This window comes from Pelobates fuscus, chromosome 4 (assembly GCF_036172605.1).
Source record: "Pelobates fuscus isolate aPelFus1 chromosome 4, aPelFus1.pri, whole genome shotgun sequence".
Lineage (NCBI taxonomy): Eukaryota > Metazoa > Chordata > Amphibia > Anura > Pelobatidae > Pelobates > Pelobates fuscus.
Genome location: NC_086320.1, coordinates 257,566,065 through 257,582,594, shown reverse-complemented (window position 1 = coordinate 257,582,594; position 16,530 = coordinate 257,566,065). Strand labels below are relative to the sequence as shown.

The window sequence follows — 16,530 nt, the reverse complement described above, 5'->3', positions numbered from 1 at the left end:
TTTGTAAGTAATACTCCTTCAATACTACAACTACAACATGAAAAACAATCTTAACAAATCTCTAACATAGGTGGTTAACTAGATGCATTCAGAAGGGATCTTAGAATAAGAAGTTAAGAAAGTTGAATAAATATTACCAACAATTACATTTAAATTAATAATGATGGAAACCTGAGCTTAATGTATCACAGTACACTTTGATTCTCCATTTATATTAAAGGACTCAAAGAGCTGTTCCCCTTAAACCATGGATGTCAGCTCATATCGTTAGGTGCAAATCAGAAACATCTTGCCCAAATTCCAGAAACTTTTTATTAGTTAAGAAAAAAAAAGTACAGAGCTTTCTACCAAAGACCACTTAACATGTCTGTATGGCCTTCTTTTGTCACTATTGGCAGTAAGTTGTACCAGGAAAAGGAAAGGGATGAAAATGTTGTAATTTATGTTGTTAAATGGAAATCTCAACATATAAAAAGAAGTCAAAATGTCTGATTCGTCCACCAAAGAACACTTCAGAAACTTTTGACAGTTTTAATATCTTTGTCAGCTTAAACATTTAACACATTTTCCATTTTCTGATCAATCCAAAAACACTGCATAACCTTTGAATTTTTTTTTAAAAAGAGATCTTTTTTTTTTTTTTTATTGCCAGTGGCGTAAAAGAGTATATTACATTTTGACTGTTTATCGCTCTAGCTATTTTTTTTCGTTGACCTTCTATATACAAGCAGATAAGGCTCTGTGGCGCAATGGATAGCGCATTGGACTTCTAGTGTATTGAAGGCATTCAAAGGTTGTGGGTTCGAGTCCCACCAGAGTCGTTGTGTTTTGCTAACAAAGCAGTCAAAGCTTTGTAAGAACCTTCAATACTACAACTACAACATGAAAAACAATCTTAACAAATCTCTAACATAGGTGGTTAACTAGATGCATTCAGAATGGATCTTAGAATAAGAAGTTAAGAAAGTTGAATAAATATTACCAACAATTACATTTAAATTAATAATGATGGAAACCTGAGCTTAATGTATCACATTACACTTTGATTCTCCATTTATATTAAAGGACTCAAAGAGCTGTTCCCCTTAAACCATGGATGTCATCTCATATCGTTAGGTGCAAATCAGAAACATCTTGCCCAAATTCCAGAAACTTTTTATTAGTTAAGAAAAAAAAAGTACAGAGCTTTCTACCAAAGACCACTTAACATGTCTGTATGGCCTTCTTTTGTCACTATTGGCAGTAAGTTGTACCAGGAAAAGGAAAGGGATGAAAATGTTGTAATTTATGTTGTTAAATGGAAATCTCAACATATAAAAAGAAGTCAAAATGTCTGATTCGTCCACCAAAGAACACTTCAGAAACTTTTGACAGTTTTAATATCTTTGTCAGCTTAAACATTTAACACATTTTCCATTTTCTGATCAATCCAAAAACACTGCATAACCTTTTAATTTTTTTTTAAAAAAGAGATCTTTTTTTTTTTCTTTTAATTGCCAGTGGCGTAAAAGAGTATATTACATTTTGACTGTGTATCACTCTAGCTATTTGTTTTCGATGACCTTCTAGATACAAGCCGATGAGGCTCTGTGGCGCAATGGATAGCGCATTGGACTTCTAGTGTATTGAAGGCATTCAAAGGTTGTGGGTTCGAGTCCCACCAGAGTCGTTGTGTTTTGCTAACAAAGCAGTCAAACTTTTGTAAGAAATACTCCTTCAATACTACAACTACAACATGAAAAACAATCTTAACAAATCTCTAACATAGGTAGTTAACTAGATGCATTCAGAATGGATCTTAGAATAAGAAGTTAAGAAAGTTGAATAAATATTACCAACAATTACATTTAAATTAATAATGATGGAAACCTGAGCTGACCTTCTATATACAAGCAGGTGAGGCTCTGTGGCGCAATGGATAGCGCATTGCACTTCTAGTGTATTGAAGGCATTCAAAGGTTGTGGGTTCGAGTCCCACCAGAGTCGTTGTGTTTTGCTAACAAAGCAGTCAAACCTTTGTAAGAAATACTCCTTCAATACTACAACTACAACATGAAAAACAATCTTAACAAATCTCTAACATAGGTGGTTAACTAGATGCATTCAGAAGGGATCTTAGAATAAGAAGTTAAGAAAGTTGAATAAATATTACCAACAATTACATTTAAATTAATAATGATGGAAACCTGAGCTTAATGTATCACATTACACTTTGATTCTCCATTTATATTAAAGGACTCAAAGAGCTGTTCCCCTTAAACCATGGATGTCAGCTCATATCGTTAGGTGCAAATCAGAAACATCTTGCCCAAATTCCAGAAACTTTTTATTAGTTAAGAAAAAAAAAGTACAGAGCTTTCTACCAAAGACCACTTAACATGTCTGTATGGCCTTCTTTTGTCACTATTGGCAGTAAGTTGTACCAGGAAAAGGAAAGGGATGAAAATGTTGTAATTTATGTTGTTAAATGGAAATCTCAACATATAAAAATAAGTCAAAATTTCTGATTCGTCCACCAAAGAACACTTCAGAAACTTTTGACAGTTTTAATATCTTTGTCAGCTTAAACATTTAACACATTTTCCATTTTCTGATCAATCCAAAAACACTGCATAACCTTTGAATTTTTTTTAAAAAGAGATCTTTTTTTTTTTTTTAATTGCCAGTGGCGTAAAAGAGTATATTACATTTTGACTGTTTATCGCTCTAGCTATTTTTTTTCGTTGACCTTCTATATACAAGCAGATGAGGCTCTGTGGCGCAATGGATAGCGCATTGCACTTCTAGTGTATTGAAGGCATTCAAAGGTTGTGGGTTCGAGTCCCACCAGAGTCGTTGTGTTTTGCTAACAAAGCAGTCAAACCTTTGTAAGAAATACTCCTTCAATACTACAACTACAACATGAAAAACAATCTTAACAAATCTCTAACATAGGTGGTTAACTAGATGCATTCAGAAGGGATCTTAGAATAAGAAGTTAAGAAAGTTGAATAAATATTACCAACAATTACATTTAAATTAATAATGATGGAAACCTGAGCTTAATGTATCACATTACACTTTGATTCTCCATTTATATTAAAGGACTCAAAGAGCTGTTCCCCTTAAACCATGGATGTCAGCTCATATCGTTAGGTGCAAATCAGAAACATCTTGCCCAAATTCCAGAAACTTTTTATTAGTTAAGAAAAAAAAAGTACAGAGCTTTCTACCAAAGATCACTTAACATGTCTGTATGGCCTTCTTTTGTCACTATTGGCAGTAAGTTGTACCAGGAAAAGGAAAGGGATGAAAATGTTGTAATTTATGTTGTTAAATGGAAATCTCAACATATAAAAATAAGTCAAAATTTCTGATTCGTCCACCAAAGAACACTTCAGAAACTTTTGACAGTTTTAATATCTTTGTCAGCTTAAACATTTAACACATTTTCCATTTTCTGATCAATCCAAAAACACTGCATAACCTTTGAATTTTTTTTAAAAAGAGATCTTTTTTTTTTTTTTTTAATTGCCAGTGGCGTAAAAGAGTATATTACATTTTGACTGTTTATCGCTCTAGCTATTTTTTTTTCGTTGACCTTCTATATACAAGCAGATGAGGCTCTGTGGCGCAATGGATAGCGCATTGGACTTCTAGTGTATTGAAGGCATTCAAAGGTTGTGGGTTCGAGTCCCACCAGAGTCGTTGTGTTTTGCTAACAAAGCAGTCAAACCTTTGTAAGAAATACTCCTTCAATACTACAACTACAACATGAAAAACAATCTTAACAAATCTCTAACATAGGTGGTTAACTAGATGCATTCAGAAGGGATCTTAGAATAAGAAGTTAAGAAAGTTGAATAAATATTACCAACAATTACATTTAAATTAATAATGATGGAAACCTGAGCTTAATGTATCACATTACACTTTGATTCTCCATTTATATTAAAGGACTCAAAGAGCTGTTCCCCTTAAACCATGGATGTCAGCTCATATCGTTAGGTGCAAATCAGAAACATCTTGCCCAAATTCCAGAAACTTTTTATTAGTTAAGAAAAAAAAAGTACAGAGCTTTCTACCAAAGACCACTTAACATGTCTGTATGGCCTTCTTTTGTCACTATTGGCAGTAAGTTGTACCAGGAAAAGGAAAGGGATGAAAATGTTGTAATTTATGTTGTTAAATGGAAATCTCAACATATAAAAATAAGTCAAAATTTCTGATTCGTCCACCAAAGAACACTTCAGAAACTTTTGACAGTTTTAATATCTTTGTCAGCTTAAACATTTAACACATTTTCCATTTTCTGATCAATCCAAAAACACTGCATAACCTTTGAATTTTTTTTAAAAAGAGATCTTTTTTTTTTTTTTTTAATTGCCAGTGGCGTAAAAGAGTATATTACATTTTGACTGTTTATCGCTCTAGCTATTTTTTTTCGTTGACCTTCTATATACAAGCAGATGAGGCTCTGTGGCGCAATGGATAGCGCATTGGACTTCTAGTGTATTGAAGGCATTCAAAGGTTGTGGGTTCGAGTCCCACCAGAGTCGTTGTGTTTTGCTAACAAAGCAGTCAAACCTTTGTAAGTAATACTCCTTCAATACTACAACTACAACATGAAAAACAATCTTAACAAATCTCTAACATAGGTGGTTAACTAGATGCATTCAGAAGGGATCTTAGAATAAGAAGTTAAGAAAGTTGAATAAATATTACCAACAATTACATTTAAATTAATAATGATGGAAACCTGAGCTTAATGTATCACAGTACACTTTGATTCTCCATTTATATTAAAGGACTCAAAGAGCTGTTCCCCTTAAACCATGGATGTCAGCTCATATCGTTAGGTGCAAATCAGAAACATCTTGCCCAAATTCCAGAAACTTTTTATTAGTTAAGAAAAAAAAAGTACAGAGCTTTCTACCAAAGACCACTTAACATGTCTGTATGGCCTTCTTTTGTCACTATTGGCAGTAAGTTGTACCAGGAAAAGGAAAGGGATGAAAATGTTGTAATTTATGTTGTTAAATGGAAATCTCAACATATAAAAATAAGTCAAAATTTCTGATTCGTCCACCAAAGAACACTTCAGAAACTTTTGACAGTTTTAATATCTTTGTCAGCTTAACCCCTTAAGGACCAAACTTCTGGAATAAAAGGGAATCATGACATGTCACACATGTCATGTGTCCTTAAGGGGTTAAACATTTAACACATTTTCCATTTTCTGATCAATCCAAAAACACTGCATAACCTTTGAATTTTTTTTTAAAAAGAGATCTTTTTTTTTTCTTTTAATTGCCAGTGGCGTAAAAGAGTATATTACATTTTGACTGTGTATCACTCTAGCTATTTTATTTCGTTCACCTTCTATATACAAGCAGGTGAGGCTCTGTGGCGCAATGGATAGCGCATTGGACTTCTAGTGTATTGAAGGCATTCAAAGGTTGTGGGTTCGAGTCCCACCAGAGTCGTTGTGTTTTGCTAACAAAGCAGTCAAACCTTTGTAAGAAATACTCCTTCAATACTACAACTACAACATGAAAAACAATCTTAACAAATCTCTAACATAGGTAGTTAACTAGATGCATTCAGAAGGGATCTTAGAATAAGAAGTTAAGAAAGTTGAATAAATATTACCAACAATTACATTTAAATTAATAATGATGGAAACCTGAGCTTAATGTATCACAGTACACTTTGATTCTCCATTTATATTAAAGGACTCAAAGAGCTGTTCCCCTTAAACCATGGATGTCAGCTCATATCGTTAGGTGCAAATCAGAAACATCTTGCCCAAATTCCAGAAACTTTTTATTAGTTAAGAAAAAAAAAGTACAGAGCTTTCTACCAAAGACCACTTAACATGTCTGTATGGCCTTCTTTTGTCACTATTGGCAGTAAGTTGTACCAGGAAAAGGAAAGGGATGAAAATGTTGTAATTTATGTTGTTAAATGGAAATCTCAACATATAAAAAGAAGTCAAAATGTCTGATTCGTCCACCAAAGAACACTTCAGAAACTTTTGACAGTTTTAATATCTTTGTCAGCTTAAACATTTAACACATTTTCCATTTTCTGATCAATCCAAAAACACTGCATAACCTTTGAATTTTTTTTTAAAAAGAGATCTTTTTTTTTTTTTTTATTGCCAGTGGCGTAAAAGAGTATATTACATTTTGACTGTTTATCGCTCTAGCTATTTTTTTTCGTTGACCTTCTATATACAAGCAGATAAGTCTCTGTGGCGCAATGGATAGCGCATTGGACTTCTAGTGTATTGAAGGCATTCAAAGGTTGTGGGTTCGAGTCCCACCAGAGTCGTTGTGTTTTGCTAACAAAGCAGTCAAAGCTTTGTAAGAACCTTCAATACTACAACTACAACATGAAAAACAATCTTAACAAATCTCTAACATAGGTGGTTAACTAGATGCATTCAGAATGGATCTTAGAATAAGAAGTTAAGAAAGTTGAATAAATATTACCAACAATTACATTTAAATTAATAATGATGGAAACCTGAGCTTAATGTATCACATTACACTTTGATTCTCCATTTATATTAAAGGACTCAAAGAGCTGTTCCCCTTAAACCATGGATGTCATCTCATATCGTTAGGTGCAAATCAGAAACATCTTGCCCAAATTCCAGAAACTTTTTATTAGTTAAGAAAAAAAAAGTACAGAGCTTTCTACCAAAGACCACTTAACATGTCTGTATGGCCTTCTTTTGTCACTATTGGCAGTAAGTTGTACCAGGAAAAGGAAAGGGATGAAAATGTTGTAATTTATGTTGTTAAATGGAAATCTCAACATATAAAAAGAAGTCAAAATGTCTGATTCGTCCACCAAAGAACACTTCAGAAACTTTTGACAGTTTTAATATCTTTGTACACTTAAACATTTAACACATTTTCCATTTTCTGATCAATCCAAAAACACTGCATAACCTTTTAATTTTTTTTTAAAAAAGAGATCTTTTTTTTTTTCTTTTAATTGCCAGTGGCGTAAAAGAGTATATTACATTTTGACTGTGTATCACTCTAGCTATTTGTTTTCTATGACCTTCTAGATACAAGCCGATGAGGCTCTGTGGCGCAATGGATAGCGCATTGGACTTCTAGTGTATTGAAGGCATTCAAAGGTTGTGGGTTCGAGTCCCACCAGAGTCGTTGTGTTTTGCTAACAAAGCAGTCAAACTTTTGTAAGAAATACTCCTTCAATACTACAACTACAACATGAAAAACAATCTTAACAAATCTCTAACATAGGTAGTTAACTAGATGCATTCAGAATGGATCTTAGAATAAGAAGTTAAGAAAGTTGAATAAATATTACCAACAATTACATTTAAATTAATAATGATGGAAACCTGAGCTTAATGTATCACAGTACACTTTGATTCTCCATTTATATTAAAGGACTCAAAGAGCTGTTCCCCTTAAACCATGGATGTCAGCTCATATCGTTAGGTGCAAATCAGAAACATCTTGCCCAAATTCCAGAAACTTTTTATTAGTTAAGAAAAAAAAAGTACAGAGCTTTCTACCAAAGATCACTTAACATGTCTGTATGGCCTTCTTTTGTCACTATTGGCAGTAAGTTGTACCAGGAAAAGGAAAGGGATGAAAATGTTGTAATTTATGTTGTTAAATGGAAATCTCAACATATAAAAAGAAGTCAAAATTTCTGATTCGTCCACCAAAGAACACTTCAGAAACTTTTGACAGTTTTAATATCTTTGTCAGCTTAAACATTTAACACATTTTCCATTTTCTGATCAATCCAAAAACACTGCATAACCTTTGAATTTTTTTTAAAAAGAGATCTTTTTTTTTTTTTAATTGCCAGTGGCGTAAAAGAGTATATTACATTTTGACTGTTTATCGCTCTAGCTATTTTTTTTCGTTGACCTTCTATATACAAGCAGATGAGGCTCTGTGGCGCAATGGATAGCGCATTGGATTTCTTGCGTATTGAAGGCATTAAAAGGTTGTGGGTTCGAGTCCCAACAGAGTCGTTGTGTTTTGCTAACAAAGCAGACAAACCTTTGTTAGAAATACTCCTTCAATACTACAACTACAACATGAAAAACAATCTTAACAAATCTCTAACATAGGTGGTTAACTAGATGCATTCAGAAGGGATCTTAGAATAAGAAGTTAAGAAAGTTGAATAAATATTACCAACAATTACATTTAAATTAATAATGATGGAAACCTGAGCTTAATGTATCACATTACACTTTGATTCTCCATTTATATTAAAGGACTCAAAGAGCTGTTCCCCTTAAACCATGGATGTCAGCTCATATCGTTAGGTGCAAATCAGAAACATCTTGCCCAAATTCCAGAAACTTTTTATTAGTTAAGAAAAAAAAAGTACAGAGCTTTCTACCAAAGACCACTTAACATGTCTGTATGGCCTTCTTTTGTCACTATTGGCAGTAAGTTGTACCAGGAAAAGGAAAGGGATGAAAATGTTGTAATTTATGTTGTTAAATGGAAATCTCAACATATAAAAAGAAGTCAAAATGTCTGATTCGTCCACCAAAGAACACTTCAGAAACTTTTGACAGTTTTAATATCTTTGTACACTTAAACATTTAACACATTTTCCATTTTCTGATCAATCCAAAAACACTGCATAACCTTTTAATTTTTATTTAAAAAAGAGATCTTTTTTTTTTCTTTTAATTGCCAGTGGCGTAAAAGAGTATATTACATTTTGACTGTGTATCACTCTAGCTATTTGTTTTCGATGACCTTCTAGATACAAGCCGATGAGGCTCTGTGGCGCAATGGATAGCGCATTGGACTTCTAGTGTATTGAAGGCATTCAAAGGTTGTGGGTTCGAGTCCCACCAGAGTCGTTGTGTTTTGCTAACAAAGCAGTCAAACCTTTGTAAGAAATACTCCTTCAATACTACAACTACAACATGAAAAACAATCTTAACAAATCTCTAACATAGGTAGTTAACTAGATGCATTCAGAATGGATCTTAGAATAAGAAGTTAAGAAAGTTGAATAAATATTACCAACAATTACATTTAAATTAATAATGATGGAAACCTGAGCTTAATGTATCACAGTACACTTTGATTCTCCATTTATATTAAAGGACTCAAAGAGCTGTTCCCCTTAAACCATGGATGTCAGCTCATATCGTTAGGTGCAAATCAGAAACATCTTGCCCAAATTCCAGAAACTTTTTATTAGTTAAGAAAAAAAAAGTACAGAGCTTTCTACCAAAGACCACTTAACATGTCTGTATGGCCTTCTTTTGTCACTATTGGCAGTAAGTTGTACCAGGAAAAGGAAAGGGATGAAAATGTTGTAATTTATGTTGTTAAATGGAAATCTCAACATATAAAAAGAAGTCAAAATTTCTGATTCGTCCACCAAAGAACACTTCAGAAACTTTTGACAGTTTTAATATCTTTGTCAGCTTAAACATTTAACACATTTTCCATTTTCTGATCAATCCAAAAACACTGCATAACCTTTGAATTTTTTTTAAAAAGAGATCTTTTTTTTTTTTTTAATTGCCAGTGGCGTAAAAGAGTATATTACATTTTGACTGTTTATCGCTCTAGCTATTTTTTTTCGTTGACCTTCTATATACAAGCAGATGAGGCTCTGTGGCGCAATGGATAGCGCATTGGACTTCTTGCGTATTGAAGGCATTAAAAGGTTGTGGGTTCGAGTCCCAACAGAGTCGTTGTGTTTTGCTAACAAAGCAGACAAACCTTTGTTAGAAATACTCCTTCAATACTACAACTACAACATGAAAAACAATCTTAACAAATCTATAACATAGGTGGTTAACTAGATGCATTCAGAAGGGATCTTAGAATAAGAAGTTAAGAAAGTTGAATAAATATTACCAACAATTACATTTAAATTAATAATGATGGAAACCTGAGCTTAATGTATCACAGTACACTTTGATTCTCCATTTATATTAAAGGACTCAAAGAGCTGTTCCCCTTAAACCATGGATGTCAGCTCATATCGTTAGGTGCAAATCAGAAACATCTTGCCCAATTCCAGAAACTTTTTATTAGTTAAGAAAAAAAAAGTACAGAGCTTTCTACCAAAGACCACTTAACATGTCTGTATGGCCTTCTTTTGTCACTATTGGCAGTAAGTTGTACCAGGAAAAGGAAAGGGATGAAAATGTTGTAATTTATGTTGTTAAATGGAAATCTCAACATATAAAAAGAAGTCAAAATGTCTGATTCGTCCACCAAAGAACACTTCAGAAACTTTTGACAGTTTTAATATCTTTGTCAGCTTAAACATTTAACACATTTTCCATTTTCTGATCAATCCAAAAACACTGCATAACCTTTGAATTTTTTTTTAAAAAGAGATCTTTTTTTTTTCTTTTAATTGCCAGTGGCGTAAAAGAGTATATTACATTTTGACTGTGTATCACTCTAGCTATTTTTTTTCGTTGACCTTCTATAAACAAGCAGGTGAGGCTCTGTGGCGCAATGGATAGCGCATTGGACTTCTAGTGTATTGAAGGCATTCAAAGGTTGTGGGTTCGAGTCCCACCAGAGTCGTTGTGTTTTGCTAACAAAGCAGTCAAACCTTTGTAAGTAATACTCCTTCAATACTACAACTACAACATGAAAAACAATCTTAACAAATCTCTAACATAGGTGGTTAACTAGATGCATTCAGAAGGGATCTTAGAATAAGAAGTTAAGAAAGTTGAATGAATATTACCAACAATTACATTTAAATTAATAATGATGGAAACCTGAGCTTAATGTATCACAGTACACTTTGATTCTCCATTTATATTAAAGGACTCAAAGAGCTGTTCCCCTTAAACCATGGATGTCAGCTCATATCGTTAGGTGCAAATCAGAAACATCTTGCCCAAATTCCAGAAACTTTTTATTAGTTAAGAAAAAAAAAGTACAGAGCTTTCTACCAAAGACTACTTAACATGTCTGTATGGCCTTCTTTTGTCACTATTGGCAGTAAGTTGTACCAGGAAAAGGAAAGGGATGAAAATGTTGTAATTTATGTTGTTAAATGGAAATCTCAACATATAAAAATAAGTCAAAATTTCTGATTCGTCCACCAAAGAACACTTCAGAAACTTTTGACAGTTTTAATATCTTTGTCAGCTTAAACATTTAACACATTTTCCATTTTCTGATCAATCCAAAAACACTGCATAACCTTTGAATTTTTTTTAAAAAGAGATCTTGTTTTTTTTTTTTAATTGCCAGTGGCGTAAAAGAGTATATTACATTTTGACTGTTTATCGCTCTAGCTATTTTTTTTCGTTGACCTTCTATATACAAGCAGATGAGGCTCTGTGGCGCAATGGATAGCGCATTGGACTTCTAGTGTATTGAAGGCATTCAAAGGTTGTGGGTTCGAGTCCCACCAGAGTCGTTGTGTTTTGCTAACAAAGCAGTCAAACCTTTGTAAGAAATACTCCTTCAATACTACAACTACAACATGAAAAACAATCTTAACAAATCTCTAACATAGGTGGTTAACTAGATGCATTTAGAAGGGATCTTAGAATAAGAAGTTAAGAAAGTTGAATAAATATTACCAACAATTACATTTAAATTAATAATGATGGAAACCTGAGCTTAATGTATCACATTACACTTTGATTCTCCATTTATATTAAAGGACTCAAAGAGCTGTTCCCTTTAAACCATGGATGTCAGCTCATATCGTTAGGTGCAAATCAGAAACATCTTGCCCAAATTCCAGAAACTTTTTATTAGTTAAGAAAAAAAAAGTACAGAGCTTTCTACCAAAGACCACTTAACATGTCTGTATGGCCTTCTTTTGTCACTATTGGCAGTAAGTTGTACCAGGAAAAGGAAAGGGATGAAAATGTTGTAATTTATGTTGTTAAATGGAAATCTCAACATATAAAAAGAAGTCAAAATTTCTGATTCGTCCACCAAAGAACACTTCAGAAACTTTTGACAGTTTTAATATCTTTGTCAGCTTAAACATTTAACACATTTTCCATTTTCTGATCAATCCAAAAACACTGCATAACCTTTGAATTTTTTTTTAAAAAGAGATCTTTTTTTTTTCTTTTAATTGCCAGTGGCGTAAAAGAGTATATTACATTTTGACTGTGTATCACTCTAGCTATTTTTTTTCGTTGACCTTCTATATACAAGCAGGTGAGGCTCTGTGGCACAATGGATAGCGCATTGGACTTCTAGTGTATTGAAGGCATTCAAAGGTTGTGGGTTCGAGTCCCACCAGAGTCGTTGTTTTTTGCTAACAAAGCAGTCAAACCTTTGTAAGAAATACTCCTTCAATACTACAACTACAACATGAAAACAATCTTAACAAATCTCTAACATAGGTGGTTAACTAGATGCATTCAGAAGGGATCTTAGAATAAGAAGTTAAGAAAGTTGATTAAATATTACCAACAATTACATTTAAATTAATAATGATGGAAACCTGAGCTTAATGTATCACAGTACACTTTGATTCTCCATTTATATTAAAGGACTCAAAGAGCTGTTCCCCTTAAACCATGGATGTCAGCTCATATCGTTAGGTGCAAATCAGAAACATCTTGCCCAAATTCCAGAAACTTTTTATTAGTTAAGAAAAAAAAAGTACAGAGCTTTCTACCAAAGACCACTTGTGTTTTGCTAACAAAGCAGTCAAACCTTTGTAAGAAATACTCCTTCAATACTACAACTACAACATGAAAAACAATCTTAACAAATCTCTAACATAGGTGGTTAACTAGATGCATTTAGAAGGGATCTTAGAATAAGAAGTTAAGAAAGTTGAATAAATATTACCAACAATTACATTTAAATTAATAATGATGGAAACCTGAGCTTAATGTATCACATTACACTTTGATTCTCCATTTATATTAAAGGACTCAAAGAGCTGTTCCCCTTAAACCATGGATGTCAGCTCATATCGTTAGGTGCAAATCAGAAACATCTTGCCCAAATTCCAGAAACTTTTTATTAGTTAAGAAAAAAAAAGTACAGAGCTTTCTACCAAAGACCACTTAACATGTCTGTATGGCCTTCTTTTGTCACTATTGGCAGTAAGTTGTACCAGGAAAAGGAAAGGGATGAAAATGTTGTAATTTATGTTGTTAAATGGAAATCTCAACATATAAAAAGAAGTCAAAATTTCTGATTCGTCCACCAAAGAACACTTCAGAAACTTTTGACAGTTTTAATATCTTTGTCAGCTTAAACATTTAACACATTTTCCATTTTCTGATCAATCCAAAAACACTGCATAACCTTTGAATTTTTTTTTAAAAAGAGATCTTTTTTTTTTCTTTTAATTGCCAGTGGCGTAAAAGAGTATATTACATTTTGACTGTGTATCACTCTAGCTATTTTTTTTCGTTGACCTTCTATATACAAGCAGATGAGGCTCTGTGGCGCAATGGATAGCGCATTGGACTTCTAGTGTATTGAAGGCATTCAAAGGTTGTGGGTTCGAGTCCCACCAGAGTCGTTGTTTTTTGCTAACAAAGCAGTCAAACCTTTGTAAGAAATACTCCTTCAATACTACAACTACAACATGAAAACAATCTTAACAAATCTCTAACATAGGTGGTTAACTAGATGCATTCAGAAGGGATCTTAGAATAAGAAGTTAAGAAAGTTGAATAAATATTACCAACAATTACATTTAAATTAATAATGATGGAAACCTGAGCTTAATGTATCACAGTACACTTTGATTCTCCATTTATATTAAAGGACTCAAAGAGCTGTTCCCTTTAAACCATGGATGTCAGCTCATATCGTTAGGTGCAAATCAGAAACATCTTGCCCAAATTCCAGAAACTTTTTATTAGTTAAGAAAAAAAAAGTACAGAGCTTTCTACCAAAGACCACTTAACATGTCTGTATGGCCTTCTTTTGTCACTATTGGCAGTAAGTTGTACCAGGAAAAGGAAAGGGATGAAAATGTTGTAATTTATGTTGTTAAATGGAAATCTCAACATATAAAAAGAAGTCAAAATTTCTGATTCGTCCACCAAAGAACACTTCAGAAACTTTTGACAGTTTTAATATCTTTGTCAGCTTAAACATTTAACACATTTTCCATTTTCTGATCAATCCAAAAACACTGCATAACCTTTGAATTTTTTTTAAAAAGAGATTATTTTTTTTTTTTTAATTGCCAGTGGCGTAAAAGAGTATATTACATTTTGACTGTTTATCGCTCTAGCTATTTTTTTTCGTTGACCTTCTATATACAAGCAGATGAGGCTCTGCGGCGCAATGGATAGCGCATTGGACTTCTAGTGTATTGAAGGCATTCAAAGGTTGTGGGTTCGAGTCCCACCAGAGTCGTTGTGTTTTGCTAACAAAGCAGTCAAACCTTTGTAAGTAATACTCCTTCAATACTACAACTACAACATGAAAAACAATCTTAACAAATCTCTAACATAGGTGGTTAACTAGATGCATTCAGAAGGGATCTTAGAATAAGAAGTTAAGAAAGTTGAATAAATATTACCAACAATTACATTTAAATTAATAATGATGGAAACCTGAGCTTAATGTATCACAGTACACTTTGATTCTCCATTTATATTAAAGGACTCAAAGAGCTGTTCCCCTTAAACCATGGATGTCAGCTCATATCGTTAGGTGCAAATCAGAAACATCTTGCCCAAATTCCAGAAACTTTTTATTAGTTAAGAAAAAAAAAGTACAGAGCTTTCTACCAAAGACTACTTAACATGTCTGTATGGCCTTCTTTTGTCACTATTGGCAGTAAGTTGTACCAGGAAAAGGAAAGGGATGAAAATGTTGTAATTTATGTTGTTAAATGGAAATCTCAACATATAAAAATAAGTCAAAATTTCTGATTCGTCCACCAAAGAACACTTCAGAAACTTTTGACAGTTTTAATATCTTTGTCAGCTTAAACATTTAACACATTTTCCATTTTCTGATCAATCCAAAAACACTGCATAACCTTTGAATTTTTTTTAAAAAGAGATCTTTTTTTTTTTTTTTAATTGCCAGTGGCGTAAAAGAGTATATTACATTTTGACTGTTTATCGCTCTAGCTATTTTTTTTCGTTGACCTTCTATATACAAACAGATGAGCCTCTGTGGCGCAATGGATAGCGCATTGGACTTCTAGTGTATTGAAGGCATTCAAAGGTTGTGGGTTCGAGTCCCACCAGAGTCGTTGTGTTTTGCTAACAAAGCAGTCAAACCTTTGTAAGAAATACTCCTTCAATACTACAACTACAACATGAAAAACAATCTTAACAAATCTCTAACATAGGTGGTTAACTAGATGCATTTAGAAGGGATCTTAGAATAAGAAGTTAAGAAAGTTGAATAAATATTACCAACAATTACATTTAAATTAATAATGATGGAAACCTGAGCTTAATGTATCACATTACACTTTGATTCTCCATTTATATTAAAGGACTCAAAGAGCTGTTCCCCTTAAACCATGGATGTCAGCTCATATCGTTAGGTGCAAATCAGAAACATCTTGCCCAAATTCCAGAAACTTTTTATTAGTTAAGAAAAAAAAAGTACAGAGCTTTCTACCAAAGACCACTTAACATGTCTGTATGGCCTTCTTTTGTCACTATTGGCAGTAAGTTGTACCAGGAAAAGGAAAGGGATGAAAATGTTGTAATTTATGTTGTTAAATGGAAATCTCAACATATAAAAAGAAGTCAAAATTTCTGATTCGTCCACCAAAGAACACTTCAGAAACTTTTGACAGTTTTAATATCTTTGTCAGCTTAAACATTTAACACATTTTCCATTTTCTGATCAATCCAAAAACACTGCATAACCTTTGAATTTTTTTTTAAAAAGAGATCTTTTTTTTTTTCTTTTAATTGCCAGTGGCGTAAAAGAGTATATTACATTTTGACTGTGTATCACTCTAGCTATTTTTTTTCGTTGACCTTCTATATACAAGCAGGTGAGGCTCTGTGGCGCAATGGATAGCGCATTGGACTTCTAGTGTATTGAAGGCATTCAAAGGTTGTGGGTTCGAGTCCCACCAGAGTCGTTGTTTTTTGCTAACAAAGCAGTCAAACCTTTGTAAGAAATACTCCTTCAATACTACAACTACAACATGAAAACAATCTTAACAAATCTCTAACATAGGTGGTTAACTAGATGCATTCAGAAGGGATCTTGGAATAAGAAGTTAAGAAAGTTGAATAAATATTACCAACAATTACATTTAAATTAATAATGATGGAAACCTGAGCTTAATGTATCACAGTACACTTTGATTCTCCATTTATATTAAAGGACTCAAAGAGCTGTTCCCTTTAAACCATGGATGTCAGCTCATATCGTTAGGTGCAAATCAGAAACATCTTGCCCAAATTCCAGAAACTTTTTATTAGTTAAGAAAAAAAAAGTACAGAGCTTTCTACCAAAGACCACTTAACATGTCTGTATGGCCTTCTTTTGTCACTATTGGCAGTAAGTTGTACCAGGAAAAGGAAAGGGATGAAAATGTTGTAATTTATGTTGTTAA

General features: G+C 33.1%; 13 non-coding genes across 13 annotated transcripts; all 13 read left to right on the top strand.

Moving 5' to 3' along the window:
• Positions 1-735: 735 nt before the first annotated feature.
• Positions 736-821, top strand: TRNAR-UCU (transfer RNA arginine (anticodon UCU)). The gene is given in 2 exon segments: positions 736-772; positions 786-821. It is a non-coding gene; the product is annotated as a tRNA-Arg (tRNA).
• Positions 822-1,583: 762 nt separating this feature from the next.
• On the top strand, positions 1,584-1,669 carry TRNAR-UCU (transfer RNA arginine (anticodon UCU)). Its single transcript is given in 2 exon segments — positions 1,584-1,620; positions 1,634-1,669. It is a non-coding gene; the product is annotated as a tRNA-Arg (tRNA).
• A 1,932-nt stretch (positions 1,670-3,601) lies between these two features.
• On the top strand, positions 3,602-3,687 carry TRNAR-UCU (transfer RNA arginine (anticodon UCU)). The gene is given in 2 exon segments: positions 3,602-3,638; positions 3,652-3,687. It is a non-coding gene; the product is annotated as a tRNA-Arg (tRNA).
• A 765-nt stretch (positions 3,688-4,452) lies between these two features.
• Positions 4,453-4,538, top strand: TRNAR-UCU (transfer RNA arginine (anticodon UCU)). Its single transcript is given in 2 exon segments — positions 4,453-4,489; positions 4,503-4,538. It is a non-coding gene; the product is annotated as a tRNA-Arg (tRNA).
• An 841-nt stretch (positions 4,539-5,379) lies between these two features.
• TRNAR-UCU (transfer RNA arginine (anticodon UCU)) lies at positions 5,380-5,465 on the top strand. The gene is given in 2 exon segments: positions 5,380-5,416; positions 5,430-5,465. It is a non-coding gene; the product is annotated as a tRNA-Arg (tRNA).
• Positions 5,466-7,077: 1,612 nt separating this feature from the next.
• TRNAR-UCU (transfer RNA arginine (anticodon UCU)) lies at positions 7,078-7,163 on the top strand. The gene is given in 2 exon segments: positions 7,078-7,114; positions 7,128-7,163. It is a non-coding gene; the product is annotated as a tRNA-Arg (tRNA).
• A 1,614-nt stretch (positions 7,164-8,777) lies between these two features.
• On the top strand, positions 8,778-8,863 carry TRNAR-UCU (transfer RNA arginine (anticodon UCU)). The gene is given in 2 exon segments: positions 8,778-8,814; positions 8,828-8,863. It is a non-coding gene; the product is annotated as a tRNA-Arg (tRNA).
• Positions 8,864-10,476: 1,613 nt separating this feature from the next.
• Positions 10,477-10,562, top strand: TRNAR-UCU (transfer RNA arginine (anticodon UCU)). The gene is given in 2 exon segments: positions 10,477-10,513; positions 10,527-10,562. It is a non-coding gene; the product is annotated as a tRNA-Arg (tRNA).
• Positions 10,563-11,326: 764 nt separating this feature from the next.
• On the top strand, positions 11,327-11,412 carry TRNAR-UCU (transfer RNA arginine (anticodon UCU)). Its single transcript is given in 2 exon segments — positions 11,327-11,363; positions 11,377-11,412. It is a non-coding gene; the product is annotated as a tRNA-Arg (tRNA).
• Positions 11,413-12,177: 765 nt separating this feature from the next.
• On the top strand, positions 12,178-12,263 carry TRNAR-UCU (transfer RNA arginine (anticodon UCU)). The gene is given in 2 exon segments: positions 12,178-12,214; positions 12,228-12,263. It is a non-coding gene; the product is annotated as a tRNA-Arg (tRNA).
• A 1,151-nt stretch (positions 12,264-13,414) lies between these two features.
• On the top strand, positions 13,415-13,500 carry TRNAR-UCU (transfer RNA arginine (anticodon UCU)). The gene is given in 2 exon segments: positions 13,415-13,451; positions 13,465-13,500. It is a non-coding gene; the product is annotated as a tRNA-Arg (tRNA).
• A 1,612-nt stretch (positions 13,501-15,112) lies between these two features.
• On the top strand, positions 15,113-15,198 carry TRNAR-UCU (transfer RNA arginine (anticodon UCU)). The gene is given in 2 exon segments: positions 15,113-15,149; positions 15,163-15,198. It is a non-coding gene; the product is annotated as a tRNA-Arg (tRNA).
• Positions 15,199-15,964: 766 nt separating this feature from the next.
• Positions 15,965-16,050, top strand: TRNAR-UCU (transfer RNA arginine (anticodon UCU)). The gene is given in 2 exon segments: positions 15,965-16,001; positions 16,015-16,050. It is a non-coding gene; the product is annotated as a tRNA-Arg (tRNA).
• Positions 16,051-16,530: the final 480 nt, after the last annotated feature.